Source organism: Equus quagga, chromosome 13 (assembly GCF_021613505.1).
Source record: "Equus quagga isolate Etosha38 chromosome 13, UCLA_HA_Equagga_1.0, whole genome shotgun sequence".
NCBI lineage: Eukaryota > Metazoa > Chordata > Mammalia > Perissodactyla > Equidae > Equus > Equus quagga.
Window position 1 is genome coordinate 86,856,212 of NC_060279.1, and position 12,293 is coordinate 86,868,504.

Sequence of the window (12,293 nt, forward strand, 5' to 3'; positions counted from 1 at the left end):
CGCGGGTCCCTACATCCCGAGTCTTGAGCAGAGAATGTGACTTTAAACTCTACTGGTAGGTGTGTACTCAAAATCCAATTCAGCAAAATGGTCTGAGAGGTCATTGAAACCATCCATTTGTCCCTAACTTAGGTTTTACATCTGAAAAAAAGCCACAATACCAGAAGGGTATTGAAGAAACTCTATAGCAATAACCATAGTATTACGCTCAGCACAGTAAGTCACACAGAGAAAGACAAACACAATATGAACAGATTGGTGGTTACCAAAAGGGAAGGGGATGGGGAAAGGTGAAAGGGGTAAAGGGGCACATATGTATGGTGACAGATAAAAACTGGACTTTTGGGGGACTGGCCTGGTGGCGCAGCGGTTAAGTTCACACGTTCTGCTTCAGCGGCCCTGGGTTTGGCGGTTCAGATCCCAGGTGCAGACCTACACACTGCTTGTCAAGCCATGCTGTGGCAGGCGTCCCACATAAAATAGAGGATGGGCACAGATGTTAGCTCAGGGCTAATCTTCTTCTTCAAAAATAACTGGACTTTTTGTGGTAAATACAACGCAGTCTACACAGAAACTCAAATATAGTGATGTACACCTGAAATTTACACAATCTTGAAGCCAATATGACCCCAATAAAATTTTTTTAAAAAGAAACAACTTAGGTTCAATAAATGTTGATCTTGGCATGCATGGTAATTACACGGGTGTACAAATCTATAAAAATTCACATACTATATGTATGTTATGCCCCAATAAGAAAGTATGAACATACTGCACACACACACACACACACACACATATGGGAAATAGAGAAACAGCTACAGGAAACCTCTTCTTACATACACCAGAAAGCTGCTATTGAAGCCACTGCCCACTGTAGGAAGGGCCATCAAGAAATGTATTAGGGGCTGGCCCCACGGCTGAGTGGTTAAGTTTGTGCACTCCACTTCGGTGGCCTGGGATTCACTGGTTCAGATCCTGGGCGCTGACCTACACACCACTCATCAAGCCATGCAGAGGCAGCATCCCACATAGAACTAGAATGACCTACAACTTGGATCTACAACTGTGTCCTGGGGCTTTGGAGAGGGAAAAAAAAGAAGAGGAAGATTGGCAACAGATGTTAGCTCAGTGCCAATCTTACTTTCCCAGGGAAATGATTCACTTTCTCTGTACAAAAATGCAAATCATTTAACATTTTGTGTTTCTCCTGCTGGAACTGCCTGCCAAAAATGTTGGAGATAATCTGGTAGCTCAATATAAATAACCCATCAGGTCTTACAGTTTTGTATTAGTATTCTGACTTTTAAAATTCTAAGCAGATTCTATGACCTGCCTTTCCACCATTCCAAGTATGCCCTGATATTGACTTTACGGTTGATTTATTTTTCTCCAGATTCAGGCCTTTATCAATGTGTACTTTTCCAATTAATCAAATCCATTTTTATAAGGCTCCATCAACACATCATAAAAGAGAGGGGGGATAATTAAATATGTAAAACTCACCTGGACCTTGGTCATTTTATTCCATTCTGAGAAAACGGCCAGTAACTGGGATCTCTGTGATTTTACCCTTCTAGATTGTCGCTGAAATTCTGGTCATAGATCTTACAATTCAAGTTAACAGTATCCCCAAAAATGATGCTCTCCTGGTCCTGGAACTGTCTTCTCCTTACTTCATTTGACTCTAAGGACTCAAAAGCAAATTCACTTTAAGTGGTACATTCCCTTGGGCCACACATTTTGTCAGTGTTGCTATAGGGGCTGTGGTAGGCAGAATCAAAGATACCCACATTCTAATCCCAGGAGCCTGTGAGTATGTTACATCACACAGAAAGGGGAATTATGATTGCTGATGAAATGACAGCTGTTCATCAGCTGACCTAAAAACAGGGAGATTTCCTGGATTATTCAGGTGGACCCAAGGTAATCGCAGGGTCCTTACAACCAGAAAACGGAGGCAGAAGATACCAAAGAGTTGGGATGTGACAAGAACTCCACACACCATTGCTGGCTTTGAAGATGGGGGGAAAGGGAGCCTGGAGCTTAGGAGTGTGGATGGCCTCTAGAAGCCCGAAAAGGCAAAGAAACAGACTTTCCTCTGGAACATCCAGAAAAGAGGACACTCCTGCAGATGCCTTGATTTTAGCCCAGTGAGACCCGTGTTGAACTTCTACCCTGTGGAACTGTAATATAATAAGCTGGTGATGTTTTAGGCCATTAAGTTTATGTTAATTTATTACAGAACCAATAGAAAACCAATATAGGTGTCCTCTAACATAAAACCCCAATACTTAAAAGTTTCCTTTAGAAAACCACAATGTTTAGATCTCAAGGCAGTGCAAACAGTACGAAGATTAACATGCTAAATAAATCACTTTTCATAAACATTTTCTTATTTAACCCTCACCACCAACCTAGAACTACAAAATCACTAGACCCATTTTTAAACAATGGAAAGTCAAGACTTAACACCTGGAGATAAAGCATCCTGTCCAGAGTCACACACTTTCTAAGAGGCAGAGCTGGAATTCAAACCAAGGCCTTTTTCTCTCCAAAGCTCACCACTTTAACCACTATTGTACTTTCTTAACCAGATAACATCACAATCAAAGTTCAGTCCTCTGTAGAACTGCCTGAAAAGTTTACTATCCACAATATCACACCAGAAGCTAGCATACACAATAACGGGACTTCTGGAAACAGCCCTTAGAACTCAATGCATGTGTGTGTGTGCGCGTGCACACATGGAGCAACCTTCTTCCACAAACAGAGAAATGGAAAAGGAGCATGCCCCAACACTCACTCCAAAGCAGAAAATCAAAGAAAAACAAGGAGTCAGAAAGGCTCACGTGATAAGGTCATTAACTCTGCCGAATTACCTTGAGTTTTTGCTTCCACTCCTTCTGGCCATATCTTTTCTAAATCCTCAAACCCATAGAACTCTGCAGCAACTGTTCTTTGATTTCTGGGTACATGCATTCCCCCTTGATCTCCAACCTAGAATCACTTTCCTCTAAGCACCAGGGCTATCAGATCTGCCTCCTTATAGCGCCAAACCAAGAAAAAAGGTGTAAAACTATTGATAGGACTATTAAAGACTATAAAACTGTAACTATACAATTATTTAAGGACTATTCATGGGAAGGATGACAGGGATGCAACATCTTGGCCGTATCCAAATTTCAGTGCTCCCTATCCATGAGCCCTCATGTCCCTCCTACAAGCAATGGGTAGAATTTCCTGATGATTTCTTGGCATTATGCACATTCACTTCAATGGAAAAACTCCTGTTGCCCTAGAAAGGGCATCTGCCTTTCCAGAATATACACACATGCAAACATAAAAATGTAAATCTTTATAGAGCAAAGTAGGCCACAGAAAGACATTTTCACAAATTTCAAAAATTAATATCAAAGAAGCTTACTCCTTGACCACGATGCACCAGAACTAGAAATCAACAGGAATGAGAAACTCAACAAATTAATTGGAACAGAAACAAAAACCTGCATATCTAGAAAAAAAAAAATCACATTAAAAACCTTCAAATTAAAAAAGCAATATAAATGAAAACTCTGAATTATTTAGTATTAAATGGCAAGGAAAGCACAATATATGTAAACCTATGTTAAACTGGAGTATTGGAAGGAAATATAGCTTTTAAATATTTATTAGAAGTGATATTAAAAATAAATGAACCAAGTATTCACCTTTGAAAGTACTGGGCTGAGATCTGGGAAAACCTCAAATCCAGAGAAGTGACTCTTCCACTTGGGGCCACTTTCCCCAAAGGGTCCCTGTCAATAACAGAGGAGGTGGTTTAGATACTGGGCTGTGCTTGTGACACCAAAACAGGGTTAGAGGAACACAAGCTAAGAGTCCAGGATCTACCAAGCTCAGGGCCCTGGAAACTCTAGCTCTTTGACTTGAGATCCTGAAGACAGTGCCCTAAAAATAAAGGTGGACTGTAGTGCAATCTCAAATTAGTGAGTGAGCCAGAAAATTCTCAACCCCTTAAAGAAATATGAATTTGGATTGCTAGGAACCATTAGCACCTGGGAGAAGCAGAGGAAAAAAATCTCTGTGGGAAGATAAAACCATTTTTAACCTCTCAACATTTCTACATCTAATACATAAGAATAAAGAAAGATTGAAAGGATTGTAAAACATATAATATGAAAACATTAATGGACAGAGAGGACTTCAAGAGAAAAAAATAATTAATAGAATAGAGGAGTATTTCTTAATGCTAAAATGTTCTCACCAGGACCATCTAACAATTTAAAATACATAAAACAAAAATCAACAAAACTAGAAGGAGAAATTGAAAATTCACATTTAGGTAAGAAACTTTAATATATCTCTCTTCCTCACTGAAAGACTAAAAGCAGACCAAAAATTAAGAAGAATGAAGAATGTTAGCAATGTGAAGAGCAAACATGACTTAAGGGTCATGAGCAGAGCCGGCACTCAAGAAGATACACACACACACTTTTCTAGTACATATGAAACTTTTACAAAAGTCAATCATACATTTGGTCAGAAGACAAGTCTCCATTCATTTCAAAGGACTGAAATAATACAAAGCATGTGCTCCAAATGTCATGCAATTAAGCTAAAAATCAATAACAGAAACAAAACTGCAAAATCCTCATATATTTGAAAATTATTAAACTCATACGAGTCAAAGAAGAAAGTGGAAATTAGAAAAAACTTTAAACTTAACATGTAGGCAGAATTTTAAGATGGCCCCATGATTTCTGGTTTCCAGTTGTCACACCTGTATAATCCTCTCCCCTTGAGTGTGGGCGGGATTTGTGACTTCCTTCTAGCCAACAGAATACACCAAAGGTGATGTGACATCACTCCCATGATTATGTTACATTATAGAAGACCGTGTCTTAGCAGAGTGGAATGTGATTCTGTCTTGCTGGTATCGCAGAAGCAAACAGCTATGTTCTGAACTGCCCACAGAGGTGGCCATGTGAGGAGGAATATAGGAGGCCTCCAGGACCTGAGGTTGGCCTACCAGCTGACGGCCATCAAAAAGCCAGGGCCTGCAGTCATACAGCAGCAAGGAACTCTCGCAACAACCTGAGTGACTTTGGAAGCAAATTCTTCCCCAGCTGAGCCTCCAAATGAGAACGCAGTCTGGCTGACATCACGATTACAGCCTTGTGACACTGAGAGCAGAAGTCCCTGGTGAAATGCGCCTGGACCTCTGACCTATACAAACTGTGAGATGACAAATGTGTGCTGTTCTAAACCACTAACTTTGTGGTAATTTATCACACAGCAATAGAAAACTAATACACTGAATAATATACAAAATTTTAAATAGCAAAACCAGTGAGAAGCAGATAAAGCAGTTCATAGAAATTTGTATCCTGGTAGATGCTATACATGTTTAGACATATTAGTTCTCTTAATTTCACAACATCCCCTGGAAAGACTTGTTCAAGGCACATGGCTGAGGGGGGAAAACACTTAAAAAGACAGCTTTGTTCATGCCACTCACTCTTGAGCCAAAATTATTGGCAGATACTAAAACTGCTCACCTAGAAAATGTAAAGAAATCCACTGAAACTTTCACTTTCAGTAATACCAAGAGCAATTCAATTGCTCCATTAGAGTGCAAAGTTTAGAAGTAGGGAATTTTTCTAAAAGGCACTACTTATAATTGCAAAGAAGTATAAACTACCTACGAATAAGTATAACCAGAAATGTCTGAGACATACACGAAAAGACACAACAAATCCTGGCCTTGGGTGGGAAAACCCGAATAAGCAGAGAATCCCTAGGTGTTGCAAAAAACTATATCTGAATATATGTCAAGTTATCCGAATTAATGTACACATTTAATGTGACTCTAGTCACCTTGTCACTAGTTCACGCACCTGATGTGACACTATTGCCACCATTAAGGAAATGTGTAATCATTTTATACCACGGACATATATTTATAATTAGAAATTAAGTGATAAAATCAACTGATACCTATGTTATACAGATCACTCCAAATAAGAAAGTAGCACAAAAAGATTTAAAACACACACACATGCAATGGTTTTCACTGATCAGAGCTTAGGGCAATGGAGATGTTTTTACTTCTGCAGAATAAACACAAAAGGAAATAGCCAAGAAAACATGGAGTCAACCTGGAGGCAAGAAAAACAAAACACATCTTTTATAACATAGACCATAGCTAACTACTTTAAGAAGATAATGACTAGACTGTATGTGACAAGTGTTTTTAATTAGTACCTTGAGGAAGACACGGGCTTGAAGGAGTGAAGTGAATTCGGATCAGCTGGATGAAGGTATCATCGTCTGTTCCCAGCAGTCAACATCTGAGACGCAACCTACCTACTCTCCAGGGACACACGTTCTCCAAACCTTCAGCCTCATGCCTCTCCACAGACATACACTGGCCTCCCCCTAAAACAAATAAAAATTAAAAAAAAAAAATGACTTCAAATTAAATGCGAAATCTGCACTAGAGGGACCGGCCCAGGGCAAGTGGTTAAGTTCATGCCCTCTTCTTCAGCAACCCAGGGTTTGCCAATTTGGATCCTTGGTGAGAACCTACACACGGCTCATGAAGCCATGCTGTGGGTGCGTCCCACGTAGAACTACAATGACCTACAACTGGGAGATACAACTATGCATTGGGGCTTTGGGGAGGAAAAAAAAGAGGAATATTGGCAACAGATAGTTCAGGGCCAATCTTCCTCACTAAAAAAAAAAATCTGCACTAGGAAAACTTGTTCATTAACACCCTATTCCTCAGGCTTCTCCATGTCTGAGCCCCACAGCGAGTCGCGAACCTGAACAAGACACTGCGTTTACCGATACCCATCGACCCCTCCAGTTGTTAATTACTGACCCCACAAGCAGAATCACCCACACCAACAACAAATGCCGACAGTCGGACCCTCAGTCGTTAATCTCTTCACGTGCTTAATCTGACCGCCAAACGGCAGATTATCCAAGCCAAGACTCCCCAGAGACTGAACCCAAAGAAACTCCCAGAACCGCCCTTCAGTGGCCTCACAGGCCCCTCCCTCCGCAGCCACGCACAGACCTCGACCCATCGGATGCTGAGCGCCTCAAGTCTCCACTGGCAGCTACCAACGGCTGAATTCATTTCCAAAACGATTCGCATTCGGGTGCGGTGACCCCGAAGCCCCGTCTCTGGCTGTCGCTAGGGACGCTTCTCGTCCGACTTGGACCCCGGCGCCTTCATCAAAGTTTGAGTTCTGGCCACGGGCCAGCTCTGTGACGTCACGCGGCCACGCCCATCTCGGCGATCGGACCCCAGCCGCTACGACTCACCGCAATGACAAGAAATTGAAATCGCCTTTGGGCACCTCCTTGCCTTTCCCTCCTCGCTGTTGATCGACAGCACTGAGCTGAGTAAGTTTTCAGCGGCCGGAGCCTAGCCAAGGCCGACGCGGCCCGGGCTGTATTCTGTTTAGCCTCTTGGAGTGAGGGCGGGGCTCTGTGAAAATGATGCCCACGGGGGCCTGGGAATGTGGCTACCTCTGGTAGTGAAGGAAGACGGGTGAGGCTTCAAACATATACAGTATTTCTAAAAAGAAAAAAGGGCATATGAGCAAACTTTTGGGACCCCTCTCCCTGGTCTCACAGCTGAATCTTGCCAGCAAACTACATAGGCTTCAAGTCAGTGTAATAAAAATCCTGCTGTGCTGTGAACCAGCCGTGCAGGCCATCTTGAGCCTGTGTCAAAATGACTTTGCAACCCCACACCTCAGGACTGAAGATGCCAGCTGGAGAAGTCAGCCACATGAAGAGATAAACGGTAACTCGCGCCTACATCCCCAGCCGCATCTTAGAGACTGAAGGAAAACTAAGGACCCTAGTCCTTGCCTCGGTCCACACATAGATAACGTTGGTATCCCAGAACGTGTTTGATGTGTAACCAAGAAATTCTTAACTTCACTGTGTAATCTAGACAAAAATCAGCTGTACCCTCTCCCTTTTGACATATTTGATCATTAGATGCATAAGCCATAAGCCTGTCTGCATGTACACTGCTAAGAGAAAAGGTATGTAAACTGCATGCAGATCTGTAGACCTCGGAGCAGTTCCACGAGAGCATTCTGCTGAAGTTTCCAAGAGCCGGAGTTCCTCACTTTGATTATTGAATAAACTCCTTCATTAGTATTTACCCAAACTTTTTTTCAGTCAACAGGCATCTGAGAATGATTAAATGATGAGATATGCTATTATCTTGTTTGGCATCATTCTCAAATAAAATATAGTCATGCATCGCTTAACAACAGGGCCCGTTGTTGGGTGATTTTGTCGTCGAGTGAACATCGTAGAGTGTACTTACACAAACCTACTACTCACCTAGGCTCTCTGGTACTAATCTTATGGGACCACTGTCATACATAGTGTCCATCCTTGACCAAAATGTTATGCGGTGCGTGACTGTAAACAATAAGAAATATTAGCTATTGTTTTATGCAGGCAAAGGAGCTGGGGTAGTAGAGAATATAATCTGTACATTCTTTTTAGAGGGCAATTTAGAATTATCGAAACAATTTAAATTTTTCATTCTCATTGATCTAGAAATTCCTGTTAAGAATCTTTGTTAGAAACTCTATATATTAACCATAGAAATTTGTTAAATATTTTAAAAACTAGGAATATCCTGAATGTGCATCAGGAGGTGAAGAGTTTGGTAAGTTGAACACATCTCTTCAATAGAACAGTCTGTAGCCATTACAAAGCTAATTATAGAATCACCAGTATTTTTGAAAAGTGACTTCTTGAAAGGATGAAATATTGATCTCCAGAACAGTATTTGTAATATGATCCTCTTATGGCAAAAATTCATAAACATATGCATTTCAAAATTTTGAATGGCTTAAGTAAGCCATATTTGGGATTTGGGCGTGGAGATGGAGAGAATCTTCACTAAGTTTGTATCCACTAAATTCTAATGAAAAGATTTTATTAACATAGCACCAAAATGTAGTGCCTTCTCCACTCCCACAGCTCCTCAAACTCAGCAACTCTAAAAATAGAAGTCCTTTTCCCCTCCAGACTGACGTTCCCTTTATTCTGTTTCTCACCTAGCAGTCACTATTACACAATAAATCAAGAATGGAGATGTGAAAGTTATCTGGATTGTAGGTTACTGGAGGTTGATGTGAACAGGTCAGAGGATCAACCCAAAACATAACCTATGTGTCACAGTCACACTGGCCAGCCATTCCTGTAAAAATAATTCCTGAACCAGCCCCTCTACCCATCCTCATTGCTTTAGTCCATTTATTTGAATTACTACTGAATATGCCACTTCACTGGCCCCTACAAGTAGGTGGCTCACCAACCACCTCCTTTTTTTCTATACCACAACCATCTTTATTTTTTATACCCTCCATCAAACCCTGAATTCGTTTATTAATTACAGACTAGAACCAGATCTCAAGAGAATGCTTTTAAGGCTGTACACAAGCAAACACAAAACAGATTCTCCCTTATCATCTTCCATTATTCTGTCCTCTCCAAATGCCTGCAGTGTCACATGCTCCCAGGAATTTGCAAATACTTTCCCTTCCTTGAACTGCCTGGCACAAGGAAGCAATGAGAGAATATTAGATACTCTAACCGTTCTTTCATGAGTCATTTTAGAGGCCACTTTTTCAGATAGCATTCCAGAATACCTTCCAGGTCGGTCTCAATTACAGTAATATAATTCTTAAATATAAAATTGCAACTATAATAAGTGGTGCTAAGGATAGGAAGTATAGAAAGCATCCAATAGAGGATATAGAGAAGCATCTCTGTACAGGGATGACTGAAGATCATTTGTCTTTCTAGACCATCATTCTCTGCTGACTTGAGTGCCCTCCAAAATGGACTATGAGTTCCTCAGACAGAAACTCTGCCATATTTTTGTATCCCCAGTGCTCAGAACAAAAACTTGCACAGAAGGCTTCAATAATGGACTATTAAATGAGTACCTGAATTTGGCTTTCAGGATAGTCTTCTCTTCCTCAGTTCCCTGCTAGGTGCTATGCTGCTGCTCGGCGATAATTAAATACAGCAGAGGTGCAAGAGAGTGGATATAGTGTGCTGCTTTTTGAAAAGAAAAGGGAGAAAAAAATATCTACTTGCTTGTATTGACAAAAGAAATACTGGAAGGACTCACAATCAACAAGTTTACCTGTAGGAGGCAGATGGTCAAGGGAAAACTGGGGCTGAGGACTGAGAACAGGCTAAGAGTAAGACTCAGAAATGCACCTTTTTATACAGTTTTAAGTTTTGAACCACATGCCTATGTGACCTATTCAACAATAGGTTGACCTATTGTTGTGACCAATTCAAACAATTTCAGTCAAATCCAGATGGGGAATACACATCTAAATATAGGAAATATAAAACTGCAAGTCAATAAAGTGATTAAAAGGAGAGGAACATGGTTCTGTGGAGGGCCAGAAATTGGGCAATTTGGCCTAGTGAGGGAAAGCTTCACTGAAGAAGTGTTCATTGACGATGAAGGATGGAGAGACCCAGAAGATGGGAGGAAAGAGGGACTCCTTCCTTACCAGGACTGATAATACTTGTCTTAACTGCCTGTTTCGCAGGCACTGTTTTAACTACATCTACTTCCCACGACGAACCTGTGAGGCAGATATGATTTTACAGATAAACCGAGACATAGGTGAGTTAAGTAGCTTGCTCAAAGGCACATAGCTTGGGCCAGCAGGGCAGGATTCAAATCAGGCAGTGTGACATGAGGACCCACTATTCAAGGCGAAGGGTGATCTTTATTGGAACCATAAGGAACCTGAGTGTGGTAGCAGGCTTAGGTGTACACGAGGCCTTGTTCACCTGGGCATGTCAGGCTCTGAAAAGGGAGCTCAGCACTCGGCCCTCAAGGTTCAGGGCAGCCTGGCCAACCCATCCTGGGGCCCTGACTGAGCAGTTCCACCAGTGAGCCAACCTGACCTTGCCGTGGCCAGAAGTGGACATCAGAGGGTCTGGTTACTGGAGCACTCATGGCTGATTCTTTGCTGGAGAGTATCTGTCTTGAATCCATATCATTATAATGTGAGAGTGGTGATGGGGACATATTCCAGGATTTAGGGTGAATAGGTTCAAAATTAGGGGTGCATCAGGCCATTGTTAAAAATGCACAGTCCTAGACTCGTCCCAGAGGTTCTGGTTTAGGAGGTGTGAGGTATGACTCAGGAATTTGCATTCTTCTAAGTTTCCCAGAGAACCTGAGGCAGGAAACATATCATAGAAAATCATTAGGAACAGTCCTGGAATGTTCTCTGATTACGATTATGATGGGTGACTCCCCTCTGTACTTTGTTCTTGGCTCAAATTATATCCAGAAAAGCCTTCCCTTGGGGAGGGGGTAATCTCCCATTACTACCTACAGATTACTATAAATTACTATCTATTACTAGGCCTTATTTTTCTTCATAAGACTCACCACTTCCTGATACTATGTAATCCATTTACTGTCTCTCTCCCTCTCTAGACTGTAAACTCCGTAAATGCTCTTCCTTCGCTGTTTTGTTCACCGGTGTATCCTCAGTGAGTAATAAAGTGCCTCGCATAGTGATGGTGCTTTAAAATATTTCTGGAGGAGTAAATTACCCAAACCCAGGATTGCAAGTGAATTCTGAGACAGCCACAACATGGCAAATTTCCATTTCTATTCCTATGAGTAGGACTCACTGTTTGTAACTGGGGTATCATATCTTCATGGGATCATGGGAAAAAACTCTAGATAAAGGAGAAGGCGAAGACGCCACTCCTAGGACAGTGGGAAGGAATGAGGGAGACAGAAGTTGTATGTCTCAACTCAGCAAGTCACAGAGAATCCGGGATCTTTAAACAGCCACTCTCACAGGTGACAGGCCTGTGGACAAATTTAAGAATTCAACTCCGGGGCAAGCCTGGTGGTGCAGTGGTTAAATGCACATGTTCCGCTTTGGTGGCCCGGGGTTCACCAGTTCAGATCCCTGGTGCAGACATGGCACCGCTTGACAGGCCATGCTATAGTAGGCGTCCCACATATAAAGTAGAGGAAGATGGGCACGGATGTTAGCTCAGGGCCAGTCTTCCTCAGCAAAAAAAAAAAAAAAAAAAAGATTGGCAGCAGTTAGCTTGGGGCTAATTTTCCTCAAAAAAAACAAAAAGAATTCAACTCTAAGACATTCCAAAAAGATCTCACCTCCTCCCACTTCCTGTACTCTCCAGAGCTTCTCATGTTGCTTTTTGTTCTGTTTACTCTAGGAATC

At 41.7% G+C, this 12,293-nt stretch overlaps 1 long non-coding RNA gene across 1 annotated transcript; it reads right to left on the reverse strand.

The window, feature by feature from the left end:
* Positions 1 to 1,512: 1,512 nt before the first annotated feature.
* LOC124251548 (uncharacterized) lies at positions 1,513 to 10,110 on the reverse strand. The gene is made up of 6 exons (XR_006891775.1): positions 9,999 to 10,110; positions 8,377 to 8,457; positions 7,085 to 7,591; positions 6,265 to 6,438; positions 3,711 to 3,797; positions 1,513 to 1,687 (listed from the first exon to the last, which is right to left on the reverse strand). It is a non-coding gene; the product is annotated as an uncharacterized LOC124251548 (long non-coding RNA).
* Positions 10,111 to 12,293: the final 2,183 nt, after the last annotated feature.